The sequence below is a fragment of the Vulpes lagopus genome, chromosome 1 (genome assembly GCF_018345385.1).
Source record: "Vulpes lagopus strain Blue_001 chromosome 1, ASM1834538v1, whole genome shotgun sequence".
Taxonomy (NCBI): domain Eukaryota; kingdom Metazoa; phylum Chordata; class Mammalia; order Carnivora; family Canidae; genus Vulpes; species Vulpes lagopus.
Window position 1 is genome coordinate 32,268,628 of NC_054824.1, and position 19,924 is coordinate 32,288,551.

The window sequence follows — 19,924 nt, forward strand, 5'->3', positions numbered from 1 at the left end:
TGGGGAGTCAGCATGGTGTAGAACAGGGGCCAGACATAAGGAAGAAGGAACAAGAAGTGGAGGAGGTCATATGTCCACCAAGAACAGATAGGAACCTTAGGGATAGATTTGAAATTCCATAGGCTGGTGAACCAGGCTCAAGCCAACTTTTCCTTTAATTAAAGTACCCTGGCTGATGATGGCTATGCTGCATTTTTAATACACTGTAACAGGAGTTGGCAGGTCAAATCTGGCCCACCTATCTGTATTCGTAAAGCCAACAAGCTAAGAATGGTTTTTATACTTTTCAATGATTGTTTTCAAAAAAATCAAAAGAATAATATGAACACGTGGCAATTATTTGTAATTAGAATTTCAGCATTCATAAAAAGTTTTGTTGGAACACAGTCATCTCATTTGTTTACAATTGTCTCTTGCTGATTTTGTGCTATAATGATAGAGTTGAGTGTTTGCGACAGATACCAAATGGCCTGCAATGCTTAAAATATTTATCTCTGGCTCTTTATAGAAAAGTTTGCCAACTCCTGTACTATATCATCAATATAGTGAGAGAAGGGATCTACATACCAGATAACATAAAACATTCAGGCCAGGAATGGCTTGCACTAAAACAAGCCTGTTTCATGGGGAAACCATAACAAAAGAGAAGGTTTTAGAAGATTAAGGATAATGAGAGGAAGGAAACCGCTGCATCAAATGTAAATGGCTACATTTTTATTGCTGATGATAGCAGGAAATTGGACAGAAGAAAAGAAAACTGTGTGACCTAAGGCAATCAATCATTTAACCTTTCTGAGATTCAGTTCAATATCAGTCAAGTGTCCATCTGTGATGCAGAATAGTCCAGCACCATATGGTTCAACAAATGCCTATTTAGTGCCTCTCATAGGAAACTCAATGTGAGGAAGGATGGGGAGCCTAAATTTTGGACCTTATTCTCCAAAAACACATAATCTCCTTGGGGAGATAAGGAAGCATATTGTATTATTGGTGATAAATGACAAATAAGAAATTCTGGAAATAAGTTATAATACAATTATTATATTTCCATTCAGAAAAGGATGAGATAAAATCAGCAAGAGTAATCAAGAAAGGCATCCTAAAGAAAGAAGGAAGGATTTGGGTTGCAGCTTGAAGGCTGACTGGGGGGAGGGAAGGGAAGAAGAGCATTCCAGATGGAGAAATGAACAAACAATGGCTAGGCATTAGGTGGAGAGAGATCCCCTCTTTTGATCTCTCCAAAAGACAAGAGATCAGTTAGGCTGCAGCAGGTGCAGATAAGGGGGAGAAGCCAAAGATAAAGAGAAATAGGGCAGGGACAGTGGTTTGAGGTTTTTGAAAGTCAGGATAAAGTGTTTCCCAGATTGACAAAGAGAAACATTGTATGTTTGTGTAAAGAGAAAGGATAAGAAATTGGTATTTGTCACAGCAATAGTACAGAGAAAAGTTATGTGAGTACAAAGAAATCCGACAAGTCTGCTGATATTACAGTTAAGAGAGAGATGAAAAGGAGGAAATAGTGTACACCTTAGACCTTACAAGATAGGAAAGAAATTGTCCTAACAGACACATCATCTAGAGCTTCCAAGGACAAAATATAACATGAGTCCAAGAGTAAAGATGGGAATTGTGCAGTCAGCTCTGTGAATTTACGCACATAATGGAATAGTCAACTGCTGGCCACATAGCCAATGGCTTTATTTACCTAAGGATCTGGAGAACTTCTTTGAAAAGATAATAAGTAGAAGCATTGGCTCAGACAACTGGCTCCTTAACAAGTATCCTACACAACTGAGGAAACACAGTTGTCTCTTACTCTTCTGAACGAAGGATTAGAATTTAAAAAGGCAGTGGTTCAAGGGGGAGAGGGTCAGAGAACATTTGCTAACACTATTAAGCCTGAATGGGGGAGAGAGAGAGATTCTGAGAGAAGCCCTGAATAATAGCTCCTGACACAGCCTTTCCAGACTCCTCTCCAAATTCTTGAAGAGAAGGCAGTGAAGAAAGTGTAATGATCTATAGTGAATCAAAAAAATATCTTTAATATTGGGGACACTGCTGAAAACACATAGCACAGTCACTGTCTTTTTTTCCACCTTCTTTCTTGACCAGTTCAGTGTGGCGACAATGAGAGCGAATGAGTGGCCACACCACTGACCTCTGCAGCTAATAGGTGACTACATCCCACTTGGTAATACTGAGAAACAGTAATCAGAGCCATGAAGCTTGGAAAATACCATCATAAGGTATGCTCAGCGCACATAGGAAAGTCCATGACCCCTTGTCTGTGAAGATGATAAAAGGAGCTAAAGGACTTCCATTGCAGAGATTGTACTAAAATGGCAATACAGATACTACTGTTTTTATACTGCCCTTAAGAACCAAGATCTTTACTATTTATTTAGATTGGTGACCAACCCTAAAAATCTTGACTCACACTATAAAACAAAATTTTTATAAACTAAATAAAATAATTTTGTTAGTTTAACCAGCAGATGTAGTGTTGTGGATGGTTTTTACTAGGAGTCATTGATTTCCAATGGTGATACACTAAAGAAGACTTACTGCCACATCAGTGAACCCTGATTTGAGCAGATCAGATGGGCTTGGAATGAATAACTGAAAGGCCAAGTATACCTAACATGGAGGTTCTTGTCAACACTGACCATAAATATATTTATTGTTTGCATGAGAATACACTGACTGGAAAAAAAATAAGTAAAAATTATTCCATGATTAAGATGGCTTTTTGTGAGTATGACATTGACAATACCTAATTACCAGGTTGACCTCGCACACTTGAGGAAAGGCGCTTGTCAGAAAACAAAATGTTAACAAAAACTTCAAACCACTACTTCTTGGTAAACAGAATTAATTGTTTCTATGCATAAGCGAATTTAGTGTGGGTGGTGAGAAGACATAACTATAGAGTTTTATATTTATGAAAGTATTCAAAACATCTACACCTTTGGTTAATTAAGCCATAACTACATTAGTGAATAGAATGAACAGGAATTGACAGCACTGAAATTGAAATATGTTTCTAGACTAATTTCTGTAGAATAGAGTGATTGTACTACTAAATAAACTCAATTCTATAAAGAATAAAAGGATATAATGATCTAAGTTCATTTATTTCAGCCAAAGGAGAGGGAAGATGGATGGTTAAACTTAAAAATAAAATGTAACTATGCAACTGGTTTATTGTCACAGCTCCTCCATTTCCCATCAAAAAATAATTTCTGGATTAAATTCTCATTACATTTTGATATAATTCTTAGGCAATTAGAATTAGATTATAAAAACTCTAACAAACTCTTCCAAAAGTAAATAGAAAACAAAACTTCAAAGGAAACCACAAATTGCTAGCTCAGAAAAAATTATCTGTGCATCTTTCAGATGAAAATAAAGTACATTTAAATGTGTTGTTTAGGAAAAAAAATAAATAAATCAATGTGTGGTTTATTTAAAACGTTATTTGAAAATCATGAAGTTCAGGGCAGTTCCTGCAATGAATACTAATAAGTGATGAATAGTTATTCTGGTGCTTAATCCAACTCCATAAATTCAACAATGGTGCGATGTCAAAATAAAGGAATATTTTCCTTGTCTGCTGGGAGCACCACTTCCTGAACGTTAATTAGACGGTGATGCATAAAACATTTTTTGCTAACTAACCTAACATATTTGGAGTTGAAATACTGTCCAGGGAATACACTTTCCAATGAAAAGAACTTATTTTGGGTAATAATTATTTTTGATAATTAAATGTTTCCCCCTTCTCTGCTTAAAATTGAATCGCTCCAAGACAAATGTTTACTTTCAAGCAGGAAACCAGGAAAATGAAGGTCTAGACAGCAAAGTTCCCTGTTTATGGGGTAAAGATCTGCCTGTAGATGGAATTTTAACTTAAAGTTTATTTAACACTCGCCTTGGCCAGGAAAAAGAAAAAAGAAAAAAAGGAGCACCATCTTTCTTTTCAAGTAACAAGTGTTTTGAAAACATGTGGTACAACTGCCAAACATACTCTACGTCAGCACAGGACGGTGCAGTCAAGTTGGCTAGCTGGTTGATGACCTTCCACACAGCTTGGGAGCCTCCCCACTACAGGAGTGCTGTGTCTATAGACTCAGAAAGCCCCATCTTTGAATGTCAGCATCACATTTGTACACCATAACGTAAAGCTTCACTCTTTGAGGAACAGGTTATTCTTATTTAGTTGAACTGTTGGAGATTTTCTTCTCTTATTCAGAGGTCTATTCAAATAGTATGGAGCCTAGAGCTCATACAAAATTAGGTATGAAAGTAAACTTTGGCTAGAGTAAGAAAAAATATCACATAAAATACAAATTTTAAAAAATTGATTAATACCAACATTCCTAAATCCAAAAAAGCATATTTCTTATAATTAAATATCTAACATATGTATAATACCTTTTCCTACATTTTTGGTTGTATGTTCTTTGATTACTTCCTTATATGAAAATTATTTTTTAATTCAACTTTCTGTAGAAAAATTAGAAATAATTCATTCTTTCCTCTGGCATAGATGATTGAACTTTAAAAGAATTATGGTTTAGTAAAAATTTTTTTCCTAAACAACTCATTGTTAATGACCTGTATGTTTTTAGAAAATGTCTAGTAAATTTTTTCTGTATATGTGTTGTAGGATTTCAGAGCATTTCAGATTTTTTATTGCAGTAAGTGACTAATCTTAAATATTATTTGAACTATAACACTCAGTTATGTGAGTCATTTTGTCTGGAACTACTGAACTATATGTCAGGACAGCCTGTATCAAAATTGCTAAAACTAAATCTGATGTGTTAGGATGCATAAAATGTGTAATTCAGGTACAGATATCTTCACTAATCTGCAGGTTTGCATTTTCAAACTGAGGAATTCTATTACATTCTATTTTGCATAATTCCCATCAAAAAATGAAAAAAATAGGGCAGCCCAGGTGGCTCAGTGGTTTAGCGCTGCCTTCAGCCCAGGGCGTGATCCTGGAGACCTGGGACTGAGTCCCACGTCGGGCTCCCTGCGTGGAGCCTGCTTCTCCCTCTCTCTCTCTCTCTGTGTCTCTCATGAATAAATAAATAATCTTAAAAAAAAAGAAAAAGTGTTGGTACTTTTATAATTACATGTATTTATTGCTTACCTTCCTGACCAGAAAGAACTTCTCTTTTGGTTTGGCATCAGTGAGAACTGAACCCTCAGTATGCAATGTTACACACTGGTGATAGGAAAACTTTCCACAGACCAGTTGGTACATCACAAACCTTACTTTTTCTTCTATGTCCATATGCTTCAATAGCAACGGTAGTAGGACATGTTTATAGCACGATTCCACCTCTGGTCCTGCATCATTGTGCTGTGATGCTGTGAATCAGCACAGTGGGATGCAGGAGTATTCTTGGAGCTCATCCCACACCAAGCCAGCTAGCAGTAACTTCCCTGTACAAAGAAGTAACTGCCAACCACATAAACATTTTTTCAGACTAAGTGTATCCCCAGTTCAGCTTCCTCTTAGCCATATTTTAGCCTCTGGCCAATTGGATATACTTGACACTAGAGAAAGGATGACAGAAAAGAAAGACAGCAGTCTTGACCAGCCTTATGATTACTTTTATACATATATATGATGATATGGGAACATATTGCTAGGTCCCTACTCAAAGCTTTGAAGGAGGGGTATGCAGTGGAAGGTCCCAAAGCTTAACACTTGTGACTAAATTAGTCTCTGCAATTATTGGACGATCCAACCAGAGGTTTGTGGTCCTCCAGGAAGATACTTAGCATCAATCAGTCTTTCTTGAAGCCTGAAGCTGAGAGTAGATCTGAGGAGCTAAGGTGTTCTAAACTAAAATCCACATGCACTTCTATTCAGAGTTAGTGTGGGGGCAACTCTGAAAGAGTAATCATTGGTTTAGTAACTTGAAATTGAGGATGCTGACCGGGGGGAGGGCAGATGAAGTGATAGAATTACTGTTGGAAAAAGCATGTTCTTGACTAAAGTAGAAAAAAGATGTAGCATTCTATGCTCTATGTGTTTTTTGACTAGTTATTTCAGTGTCCCAAGGCTTTCACATGATGGAGAAATAAACTTCCATGTTGTTTAAGCTACTGTAATTAGGGTTTCATCGAGTAGTTGCAGCCCAAACTATTCTTAACTGAGACAAGGTAGCATCAGGGTTACCTGGGGAGCTTTCCTCCATTCTTCTCTCTTAGTGCAGGACAATTGTTTAATAATTTAATAATAAACTATTTATTATTTCCCATAATTCTGTGGGATGGATCGGCTCTGCTGGGAGGTTCTGTCCTCACAGTGTTATTTGGGATTGCATAGGTGGCTTCATGAGCCAGGTACTCAGCTCAGGCTGGGAAACATCCAAGAACACCCAAGATACCTTTATTCACATGTTCCACACCTCAGCTGGGTGCTGGCTGGGTCTCATCATGTGATCTGCCATTATTCTGTAGTGTAATATAAGTTTCTTTACATAGTAGCTACAGCCCACCAGAGCAAAGCAGAAATTGCCAGGCCTCATAAAGCCCAGGCCTGGAGTCAGTGCAGTCTCGTTCCCACCACACTGTGCTGGATGAAGCAAGTTCACTCAGCCAGCCCAGATTTAAAGGCAGGGGAAACAGATTCTGTCTCTTGATGGGGCAAGTGGTTTGCAGGTAGAAGGATGGAAAAATGGTTGGCAGCCATTTTTGTAGACATGCAGAGAGATGTTTAGAGAAGTAAAATGATTTCTAAAAGGACAAAGAAAGTAGGATGGAATGCAACTCAGGTGTTTACTCTTCTGGTACATAGAACGCATTGTCTCTGTCAGATTTCAGCCATTCTTTCTATTTAGTCACATTTAATCACTTGACCTTATAGAAAATTGATACTGTGAGGAATAGGGATGCTGCATGTTTTCCTAGACTGGGCCCACCCAGAATGGCACAACCTGTGGTGACTCTGTTCCCAGATCTAGCTTTTGGAATACAAGTTCCCACAGCAAAGTTTCTCAGCGAATGCCGAGTTGAGCTGATTCATTGAAATAAGCACATTACACACAAATACACATACACATGTGACAATCAAATTGCCGGTTTATGAATTGGAAATTGGAAAATAACTGCTAAGTAATCCAGAATATTGTGTTTTCTGACCTGTACATCTTTTCTTAGAAATTGGACAGTCTACTTGGAAAGCCAAATTATTTCTGGAGGTTGCATAAGGAAAATTAGAATTGGAATGAAGGAATCAGATCATTTTAATATGGTGTCCTCTTCTATGTGGCTTGAAGGAAGCGCCCAACCAAGTGGACAGTTAGATTACTGGTCCCCTGGATAAATCAAATCTGTAGTCTGTCTGGGTACAATCTTTGAGCTCAGATTGAAAGTGCTTTAAAGAAAAACAAAGAAATACACAATAGGGGCCATATATGACCAACAAAACTTAAGATATTTACTACTTGGCCCTTTACAGAAAAAGGATACTGAGCCCTGAGCTAGATAGTGACTTCCTTGACAGAAGGTATTCTCTGTTTTTCCTAGAACAGTGTTTACAAATTGCATGGCACAACCCAATAGAGGACTGTGAAACTAAGTTACTGGGTAGAAACCAGTATGTCATGGGCACGGTTGTGTCCTCTAAAATTCGCTTGTTGAAGTCCTGATCCCCAGTATCTCAGAATGTGATTGTATTTAGAGACAGGACCTTTAGAGAGGTAATTAAGGTAATATGAGGCTATGAGGGTGGGTCCCAATCCAGTAGGTTTGGGGTCCTTTAAGAAAAGGAAATTTGGATACAAACAAATACAGAAGAAAGACCATGTGAAGACACAGGGAGAAGATAGTCATCTATAAGCTAGGGACAAAGGCCTCAGAAGAAACCAAACTTGCTGAAACCTCATTCTGAGACTTTCAGACTTTCAGCCTCAGAATCGTGAGAAAACAAATTTTTGTGGTTCAAGCCACCCAGTCTGCAATACTTTGTTATGGCAGTCCTGGCAAACTAACACAGGAATTTTAGAAATATGCAGTGGACTGAATGGAAAATGTCAGGGAGCACTGTATATTGAAAGAGTAAATATTTTTCATATAGTTGTATTATAATTACATGATATGTACATGTTAGGGGATTGACATGTGATGTATTTCTCGACGTGGCTCAGGGTCAAAAAGCTTGAGAGCTACTGCCTTAGAATGTAGTAGGCGCTCAATGTGTTTGCTAAAGAATAACTTGCATCATCCTGTCAGGATCCCATCTGGGGCTCACTGAGATTTCTGCTCTTTATCTGTCTTTCTCTGTAAGGGCTTCTCTCTCTCTCTTCACTTTATTTCTGGTATCATATTGTGATCAATTAGGGTATGATCTTCTTTTATACTGTCATGTCCCTAACTCTACCTTAAATCAAATTCTGTTATTCACAAAGTCTTACTACTCGATTTGTGTGGCTTCTGATCATTTTCAGAACATTTCCAAACGACTAATTTCACTCATTTTTGGGGGCGTAGCAGATATCTGTTATTTTCATCTGACCACCATGACAAGTGACAATAGCCCCCCCCCAACTTTTCTTTTGGGGAACCACCTCTCCATATTCCATGTGGTTCTGGTAGGCTATTCTGTAGGGTGGATATGTGATCCAGACTGGCCAAGGTCTTCCCTGAAATTTGATATATAGTTATTAGTTTTAAGGACCATGGAGCTGTTTTTCCTTCAGCATGGAAAACACTCTGGGAAATGAAGCCAGACACAGGCTCAAGCAGAGAGCTGGAGAGAAAGAGCCCTGGCAACATGGCTGGAGTCCCAAGATCCAGCTGTGCCTAATGTGTTAACTTCAGTCCTCAAATCAGTATTCTGTTATCACTGCTTGAATTTAACAAGATGGGTTGGTCCTATTTGCTTCACATCCAAATTATCTTTGGGCCGTAGATGGCTACAAGTGCCAGTTATGTGGGCTGATAATAAATACCAGGTTACCCAATGAGGAGCACTGGTGTGATGATAAAGGTAGGTTTAGGAAAAAATGATAGCATCTGGATACAGGACTGGGTGAATTCAATTATTTAGACTGTGCAAGTGGAAAAGAGACGTGTTACCTGGGAAAGGTGACAATAAACAAATGCTGTAAAATGAATGAAGACCCCATATGGGAGGTCCCCCTGTATGGCCAACGACTGAACTAAACCAATTAGCAGGCAATTTAAAAACCTTTCAGATTTATGATGTTTTGTTTGGAGGAAGAAATTATTGTATGTAATGACTGAGTAAAAATAAAGACTCCTACAAAGATAGTAATTACTCTGTCATTTTTAGTTTTACTTTAAAAAAAAAACATAAAAATCATGGAAACAAAAGTACAGCTTCAGAATTAAGTTTTTGTGAATTATGCTAGAATAGAAGGTAAGATTAGATACAGCTAGTAACTTACATGTCTGTGAGGATGTCCCATTCACTTATATGGAAGCCTTCCTGTGGGCTTTGCTTCTTGAGTAGAACAGATCCCCAAAGCATACATCTTTTGAAGACACTAAAAAAATTACATGATAAAAACATCTCTGTAGCTCATGGACTGTGAACATTAAGAAAGTACAATAACGTGAAGCCTACCCAGTTTCTAATGCACTAAAAAAATTACACCTAGAGAAATACAGCTAGGTAACGGCGGGTCTAGTGCATGGAGAACTTCCAACACACTGTGTAGCGAGGACAGCCAGCTGAGAAGTTATTAGTGATGCAAGACAATAGGCAGGGCTAACCCCATACGCTTCACGAGACAGAGCAAAACTGAAGACACTCTTAATGACCATCGTTTAAAATAGAGTCACCCCTGTCTTTATCACTTATTTCCAACTTTCTTCTTTGTTTTCCTTCTGTAAAAATCTCTATAGGACCTCTAATGCCTCTGATCTCCATTTTCTCAATTTTCTTTTTTCTGGGCTCCCTGTGCTTCAGTTGGCTCTTATAAGATTTTGGCTGAAGCATTCTCCTTTTCAAGTGGCTTGCTTGCTGCCATAAGAGTCCTTAAAATCACACCTGCTACTACAAGTCCACACACTCCAACTTGGAATTTTTCTTTAGTGACTTTCTCTATGCATTCATGGTCTTATTCCATTTCTATCCACTCCCTCTCAATTTCTCAGTTCTGTCTCACATTTTGGGGGCCTATAAATTACTAAGGAGCTCACCCCAAAACTAGGATGTCACATCCAAAGGATGTGTTTTAGTGTTTGTTTGACCTTTCTTTGAGACTCTTCTCTCTCTCAGTTTCCCATACAATATTTTCCACTGGTTTTCCTACTTCTCAGGTGGTCATTCATTTTCTGTTCTCCAGGACTTCCTGAACTATCTTAGCCCAGCAACACTGCTGTCCAATGGTGAATTTCACCACCTGGGTGTTTCGCCTGCATCTCAAGCTCAGTGTCCAAAACCAGCCTCGTTATTTCCCCTATTTTAGTTAATTGCACCCATCAGCCAAAACAGAAAATATGGATGTCACTCTTCACTCTTCCCTCTCCTCAACAGCTAATCAGACATCTCTATGGCCATGATCCTTGTTCCAATCCTTATCAACCCTGAATTAACTTTCTAACTGGTCTCTACCTCTATTCTTCCCCAGATCACCATGGTTCACAACCCGTCTTCTCCTCTCACTGCAACTCTGTGATTTTATACAAATGTGAACCTAATTCTTGGACACTCTTGCTTTAAATCTTTCAATATCCTCCATGATCTATAGCATGCTTATCAAACCTCAGTGTGACTCTGAATAAGTAGGGGCTTGTTAAAACGTGATTTTGACCAGGGTTGGGGTGTGGTAGTCTCCATGTGTTGCTCCTGCTCCTTGGACCACATTTTAAATAGTAAGAGTTCCAGACTTATGTCCAAGTCCCATAGCCTATTATAGTCTGCTACCTCCTTAATGTTATAACTGCAATTCCTGATATCGGGGAAACACCTATGATGCCTCAGTCACTCCAAACTTTCATTCCACCTTGATCCACTGACCCTCATGGATTTCTAGCCACATTTCTCACTTCTTTTGTAGGCCAATGCAAGAAGCACCAGCTGGGGATTCGTCTATATTCAAAGGATAAAAATCTAATAAAATTTCCATAATAGCAGGGAAATACATGTTTTACAAGCTCTTTAGTGTGAAATGGTTCAATAATATCACATTTGTTTCACATTTCTTAACAATTCACCTTTGGGTCTTTACCATGGCAATCTTCTCTTCTTAATGAAAATCTCACTAAAATTTTCATGAGGCCAGCGGTAAGAGAACAGAACTATATTAAGAATCTTATGAAAAATATATTATACATCTTTCTCTAGATATTGTCTTTTAATATTTTCATTGGATTATCAATTGCTTATCTTCATTCTAGCTTTATGGCTCCTTTTTCTTTTATTATTAGAAGTGGCTAATAAAAAGGTAGATTAAAATACATTTGGCTGTTTTATCAGAGTTGAACATAATTTCTTATACCACAGACACTGGGAAGTAATGTTTATGTGAGAAAAGATCGGCCTCCTTTTTCTCTGAGCCCAGAACACATATTATTATAGGAAGAACAATCTCTCATAAGGTAGTTGAGTGATTAGGTTCAGCCTCATCTCCTGCCACCTCCAGCAGCACAACCTGACATCTTATTAATCATGGAAACTGCTGAGCTATTTCACACATTTCTGAACTTTTGCATATGCTATTTGCTTTGCTTCAAACTCCCTTTCTCACCCCCATAGCTGACGCTCCCTGATCTTCCAGAGCTAGGTCACATGGCACCTGGATTAGGAAGCCTGAACTGATTGCCTCAGCTGAGCTAAGGCTGTTACCTTCATAACCACTGTTTTTCCTGGTGAAAAATCTTTTTTTTTTTTTTTTCACAATCCCCATCTCCACCCTGTTAAAGGCAGGGACATTATGTCTCCCAGGCCTGGATGGCACAGTGTTCACCTATAAGGTGCTTGTGGTAGACACAATAATGCCCTCCTCCCAAAGATGTCCACATCCTAATCCCTTGAGCCTGTGAATGTGTTGCTTTACAATGGCAAAGGGAATTTGCAGATGGCATTAATGATCTTGAAATGGAGAGTTTATCCCAGATTATTTTGAGTGGGCCCAATGTAATCACATGGATCCTTTTAAGGGAGAAGTGGCTAAATCAAAGGAGATGTCAAATGAAAGCAGAAGCCAAGTGGTGCAGCCCTGAGCTAAGACATGCAGGCAGCTTATAGAAACTGGAAAAGGCAAAGAAATGAATTTTCTCCTAGAACCAGCAGAAAGAAACACATCCCTGCCAACACCTTGATTTTAGCCTGTAAGAATCCATTTTGGACTTCTGACCTCCTGAAGCCCACCATACATTTATGCTATTTTAAGCCACTGAGTTTGGGTAATTTGCAGTAACAGAGCGGTAGGAAACTAATACAGTGCTCAGTTAATGTTCTTCTACATAATGCATGAATTAAAAATGTCTCAGGGTCATCTTCTCTGTTCTTGTGTTTTTTCTCTCTGCTCTTTCTCCCTGAGCTGTGAGAGAAGCTGCAGGCAATGGCTCTAGTTCTGCTGGTCCAGCTGCATCAGGGCTGGCGAGGAGGTCAGAGCCTTCCCACTATATCGCTCCAGCAAAACACAGAGTCACATTTAATATTTTCTATCACCTATTGGTGCGAGACCCCGTGGTTGGTGCTGTAGGAAATCTTATTTGGTCTGTAGTTTACTTTTAAATTCCCTGCCACTCTTTGAGAATGAGCATGGCAATAAGGAAATTCAAACACAACGCGTCTGGCTTGGCGATCAGCTCCTGCGCCCCACCGGCAGCTCCCCAGGCCCCCTGCCTGCCCCAAAGGTGCAGGAACGCCTACCTCCTTTGACAACACCTGTATCCTGACCCACTTGGGTAACTTTCTGAAATACTGCAGTTTCTCCTGCCCCAGATCTTCATTTCCAATTTAACATTCATAAATACATACTGAAAAAGATTTTTGAAAAGGTAAATTTCCTTTTCGCCATTATCCTCACAGGTCTTTTTAATCACTGCGGTGACAAGTGAAATGTGTAACTGGTACTCAGCTGTCCGGCCTCTAGGTGTCGCCACCAGCCAAGTCCTGTTGAAGGGTGCCTGGCCCTGTATATATACATGCTGGGCATGTAGTATTTTTTTTTTTTTTAAAGATTATCCAGCCGGGGGGGATGTGGGGGGGGGGGGGAGTATATATATAGTTTTTCACCTGTTACATATATGTGTATTTATTCCATTCCAGCTCTACTGTTCTTTGCAAAATTCAAACTAAGAGAAGAAATGATATATGTAGCTACTTTTAATTTTATTCTTTTGTTCTATTTTCCACATCAGCACTGCAACAGGGTGGATTTTGTTTGACTCTCAGAATATTCACTAAAGATGCACCCAGGTCCATAAACTTACAAAACAATCATTTTTCTTGCACAACACCATTTTAATGTTTTCCTTTCCTTTAGATTTGCATGCAGTTTTGGAGGGAATTAGGTTGATTTGATTTTCAAAGCAAGTGGAAAAGCAGCAAACATTGGAGAGTGGATGCATTTAGAGTTCTGGAAATACTCCAAAAGTTCACTGATATTTGGTTCTTCCCCATTTGGAAATTTTACAACTTATAAGTATGTGGTATTTTAAAATTTGAAATAAGAATGCTGAGTGGGGGATCCCTGGGTGGCGCAGCGGTTTGGTGCCTGCCTTTGGCCCAGGGCGCGATCCTGGAGACCCGGGATCGAGTCCCACGTCGGGCTCCCTGCATGGAGCCTGCTTCTCCCTCTGCCTGTGTCTCTGCCTCTCTCTCTCTCTCTCTCTCTCTCTCTCTCTGTGTGTGTGTGTGTGACTATCATAAATAAATAAAAAATTAAAAAAAAAAAAGAATGCTGAGTGGGAGAATTCAGAAGGATTCAGAAAGATTGAAACCCTGCCCTCCAGGACTGCTCCTTTCTGATTGTACAGGTTTCTCCATATTGCCAAATCCAGAAGAGTTGTCTGTTTTGACTTCAAAACATAGGACGGACTTCTACAAAAATCATCAGTTCAGTTCTTCCACTTTTTTCCTTTATGCTAGAATTGCCTCCTCTGTGTGTCCCTATTTGTGCCATGGCACTGCCGCCACTTTTGCTATTCAACTTGTCACTCTCTCCCTATGTTTCCTATTTCTGACTTTGTAATTACTGCAGCTTACTTCTGATGGCTGCTATAGGTTAAATTTCATAGGCTAGAGCAAGACTTGAATGGAATAACTGGAAAGAACACTCTGTTTAAAGGTATTTCTTGCCTCTTTTTCCTTTAAGCTAAGATTTAGTAGAACTAAAAATTGAGACAAATCTCCACTAAGATATATATGTATGGATGTGTATACACACACACGTGTGCAGATACGCACACACGTGCACACAAATGTGTGCGTGCAAACACAAACGCAGACGTGTGCACACACCCACAAACACACACGTGTGTGCAGATACATGTGTGCACACACACAAACGCGCACACATACGTGTGCACACGCTCACATGCACACACACACGCACACATATAAAGAAATGAGAGCTTTCCACATCTTGCATTTAACATCTATACATTTTCTGAAAGCTTTGAATATAACCAAAGCTACTGGTAGGCAAAGAACTTTGACTATAATGAAGGTTATTGTAAGACAAGAGAACATGCTGTTTTTATCACCCGCCCACGTGCTCTCCCCAAGAAAAATACCGAACAGCAGTGAGCTCATTTAAGGGCTATATCTAGTTACTGCTAAACTCGCAGAATTGTCAGGCTTCTAAAGGCAACTGGTATTGATTTCTGGCTTTAGGGCTAAAATTGATAAGGAGCCCAGGAAGGCCAGGGTTTTTCCTTGAACAGAGAAACAACCCAGAGGTCACGTTAGGGACTGAATTTGCTGTGCTAGTTAAGGTTTTGTTTTTGTTTTTAAGTACGATATATTAAAAAGTATCAGTCACATTGGAAGAACGGGTAGTTCTATAATGAGTGATTATCAGATTTTGCTCTGTTTTTATTGCAAGCTAGCAGTGACCCTTCCATTTGCCTATTAGAGAAATGGAGTGTTTTGCTAACTAAAACCTCTGTGAGATAGTAGCCTCAAACCTTGCCGGCATGTGTATTGATGGATGACAAACTCTGGGTTTGTGGAGGAAGAGTAATGAATTCCTGGAACCAAGACTAATGTTACTACTGATTTACAGACACCTATAAAATCTGTACCATAGAATTAAAAGGGCGCAGAGTCTGTGAAGGCTCCTTTCCACTGCAGAAGTCCTTTCCCAGGGTGGGCTCGGTGGCAGCACAATCACGTCAACGCTGTAAACTCCAATATGACAGAGCCACACTGGAAGCTACTTTTATTCTCCCAATCAAGTCCAGAACGATGTTGGCACTCTGAATATCTATTTGTTATCTTGATTTAGTAAACATATCTCGATGTCACACAAAACCCTCCAATACTAGTGAGAAAATCAAGACAGAAAACGGGCAAACCAAGCTTCCCAGTAGCAAGGCTAGATAGAGAGAGGCACAGGTAAGGAATGGAGTAGTGTGGATTAGTTGTCTTTTGAAGCCAATGACTTCCTCAGCAAAATTAATTTTTTTCCACTTCAGGCTCACTTAAAAGTTAATAAAGGAAGACTATCTGGCAGGATCATCTATCTCTTCATCTACCCACCCGCTTAATCACTTAGCCACCATGAACTGAGAGTCTGGGAATGCACATAATTATTGGATTTAATTGGATCTGGCACATTCTATTTCCTAATAACCTTCTGTCTTGTCTTCCATTAGAGGTAAGATCTTTTAGGGTGAGTGAGTAGGTCAGACTTTACAGAGAAGTTTTTCAATTTTCTGTTTGCCACAGGAGTAAATTAAAAGCAAAAAGATTCAGAGCCAATAGCTATGTCCTTTGTTCTTGGTATTTATTGTTGAGCAATTTGAGAAATTCTAGTGCAAGGCTAAGAGCAATGCTCTATAAATAGGTTGGTGCATATCCTCTGATAACTGATTATATGACGAGGCATTTCTAGAAGCTTTAAATATTTATTTCAGCATCATATGAGCTTTTTCCTTTAAATATTTCATCTTCAACCTAAGTAAGGATGACTAGAAGTCATGGTTACATCCTAAAATTTCCATCTTTCTGTAACATTGTGTATGTGACATGATGCTCACCAGGTTAGTCAACAAGTGAGTTGCCAACTTCCCACAATAAAGTTTTGGATACCTGACAGCAACACATCGGTATTGCTTTTATTTTTTCATTAATTTTTAAAGATTTTATTTATTTATTCATGAGAGAGAGAGAGAGAAGCAGAGACACAGGCAGAGGGAGAAGCAAGCTCCATGCAGGGAGCCTGATGTGGGACTCGATCCCGGAACTCCAGGATTACGCCCTGGGCCGAAGGCAGGTGCTAAAGTGCTGAGCCACCCAGGGATCCCGCGGTATTGCTTTTAGTGCAAATTTTCACTTGAACTGCCTAAACTTCACAAGACACTGATCATCCTCTTGCTTTTAATGAACATGGCTAATTCCCAATAAGAAGTCATTAAGAGAATTCATTGGCGATACATGCCAGTTATCAGTTTACCATGTCTCAGCTCCAAGTTCACCCTCTGGCACGTGTTCTGTAATCGTGGACGGAATTCCTTTTAGCAAGTCTCCCTCACATGAGTACGATGTCAAGATTTCTCAGTTGGAGGGAGGCTCTCCTGAGTGGCTGCCGCACACTGGGTCAGTGGTATGGATCTAATGGTGCTGCCTTCTCTTGGAGGCCCCGGGCACATGGTCCCCCAGAGACCTGGAGTTCTGGCCTGCCAGTAACCTCCCTGTAGCTTCCTTGACATAGACGCATGCTCTGTGTCTCCCATCTGCACTGGCAACTGGACTCTCTTTGTAGCACACGAGCCTGGCCGTGGCTCACTGGGTCCCAACTGCACTGGAGGTTGCTTCCTGTTGCACCATGACTGGGCAACCTGCGAACCTCTGTGCCATCAAGTGAGCTGCAACTCTAACTTCTCCAAAGAGCTCTGAAGGCCGCTTCCCTTCCAGGTCTGCCCTTCCTTGGGTATTGTCCCTTAGCCCCAGGGTAAAATACAGTTTTCTTACATCTGATAGTCACTCCTTTGTCAGTGTTTGGTAACCCTTTATATTTAACTTCCTGGGTAAATAACCATGTGGTGTTTACCTCGCGTTTGGTTACAGACTGATAAAAAACACATTTCACTTACACAACTAGTAGTTGTCAGCAGAAAGGACAGAAGGAGTAGAAGTTACTAGTGATACAGTAAGAAAAAACTAGACTTCTTAGTTCATGGTCATTTTTTAAATTATTAAGCAGACTGTTGAACACATACTAATAAACCATGTATTTTATTTGACTGTAGGGTCAGCTTTTATACATTGAGTGTACATAAATTAAAAAGACATACAAGTCATTCGACTCTCTTAATATAAAGTGGACCCAGATCAAATGGTAGAAAATAACACCAAGAAAAGCAGCTTCTAAAAAAAAAAAAAAGAAAAAAAAGAAAAGCAGCTTCTGAGCTACTAAGTAGTGAACACTATGCTCACAGGTTAAGTTACAGAGTATTACACTTTCATCAGCATCTTGCAAATGTAAGTATCAATACTGAGTATCAACAAACTCACATACTGGTTTTATTTTATTTTTTTTAAAGATTTTATTTATTTATTCATGAGAGACACAGAGAGGGAGAGAGAGGCAGAGACACAAGGTAGAAGGAGAAGCAGGCACCATGCAGGAAGCCCGACGTGGGACTTGATCCTGGGACTCCAGGGCGGAAGGCAGGTGCTAAACTGGTGAGCCACCCAGGCGTCCCATACATACTGGTTTTAATACAGAAGAGAAAATGGATCTGGTTTTTATAACATCATATTTGGGCTTAACTGGTGATTGGTGGTTATACCCTCACTGAATGGGAAAGTGCTAATCTCTTCTTTCTCAGATGTTTACAAGCTGGGGTACGAAAAAGAAAAAATATATATATATATACGACTTACCCGCACAGAGTTCTTGGGCTTTGGCTGGACAACTTATATGGTGACCCTTAGTTCTACCACAAATCATGCAAAGGATGCTCTTCCAATTAGCAAAAAATGTAAATTATAACTATATTGAAAATACTACTCCATAAAGGGCAATTTGCAATGAAAATGAAATAAAGTTTTCAGTAATGGTGAAAACACTGGGAAAAAAACAGATATTCACCATCATTTGAAATCTTTTCTCTGCTAAAATTACCCATTTTCAGCAAGATGGCCATCTCTTTAGGTAGACACCATTTCCACCCAAATTCCCCCATCACAACTTGTCATTTGCCTCCATGTCCATCTGATTCCAGCAGTACCTCTGTCCCCTCTCGCCGCAGATGTTACAGTTTATGTGTTGGGGTTCTAGAGGTCTGAATCCCTCCGGAATTGCTCAGAGGCAACTTGGTCTCTAAATGAGTCAATGATGGGGAACAGATTTCCTGTTGTCATTCAGAAACCACCCACAAGTCTGAATGCTGTAATCATTTCACTTGCCAGATACCTAACTGCTAAAATTCTATTTCCCCGGTCACCTCATGACTAGGATAGGAAACCTGTCAGGATTCAGTTTCTCATTTATGATTGTGATGGTGTAATAATAAATACTTATTAGGCATGTAAAATAGTGCAGCAAGGGAAGTTACAGGGGGAGGCATTCCTTCTGTCTGCCAATCTGGGGAGTAAAAATATTGCTGTTGTCATCACTTCTGCTACCCATACTAGTTGGTTAGGATGTGGCTAGGAGCAGATTGTTTACGGGTGGTTTGCCACTAAAGATAGGCAGGGGGAGAATAGAGGGTAAGTCTGGTCCAGGATAACAGACTCAATGCCAAATTACTGGTCTTTTGCCCTATCTATTGATCTGAGTCATCGATGAATCTAGTTATGGGCTGTCCCAGAGCCCAGAATCTGTATTTCAACTTAGTGATATATTATTAGTACATGGCATGAAATGGATTGATATGAAGAAAAATACTATCCCAATTTAACAGATTGGGATAATAGTATCAATAAGCTGAATCAAGTTAACCTGAGAAATGTTTATCTATAATTTACCTCAGACAGATTCTGTGGGGTTATTGCATCCATCCTGAAAGTATAAATCCAACAAAGGTGTGGCAGTTCATGAGAATGACAAATGAGCCCCCAAACAACATGCAAAACAGCTACATGAAACACAGATAGTTGGCTTCTGTTGACTTGCAAGGGCTATCATACAATCACTCTCATTTCAGGGAAAGGTTCCAAACAAAATAAACACACCACACACACACACACACACACACACACCAAAAAAACCATTATCCTACCTAAACAACTACTGTCACCATCAATTATTTTTTTAAAATTTTTATTTATTTATGATAGTCACACACAGAGAGGGGGGGGGCAGAGACACAGGCAGAGGGAGAAGCAGGCTCCATACACCGGGAGCCCAACGTGGGATTCGATCCCAGGTCTCCAAGATCACACCCTGGGCCAAAGGCAGGCGCCAAACTGCTGTGCCACCCATGGATCCCCACCATCAATTATTTTAATAACAAAACTAATGTAGCTTTCCCTCCCAGAAACTATTTTGCTAAGTAGTAGCAACAAGAAAATGGTTTAAAACCCTGGGCAAAAAAAGGAAGATATTTTTCCTTAATACTCACATTTTGTTTTAATATTTGGCAATGAGACTAGAAAGAAACTTTCAGAAAGACAATCATCCATATATTCTTATGAGTTCAAATGAGTTTTACAGATACAGACAACATTTTAGGAAATCTAGGATAAAATCCTGATATTGGTCACTGTTTTGCAGGTTTAGATGCATCTGTACGGCTCATTCAATTCTCT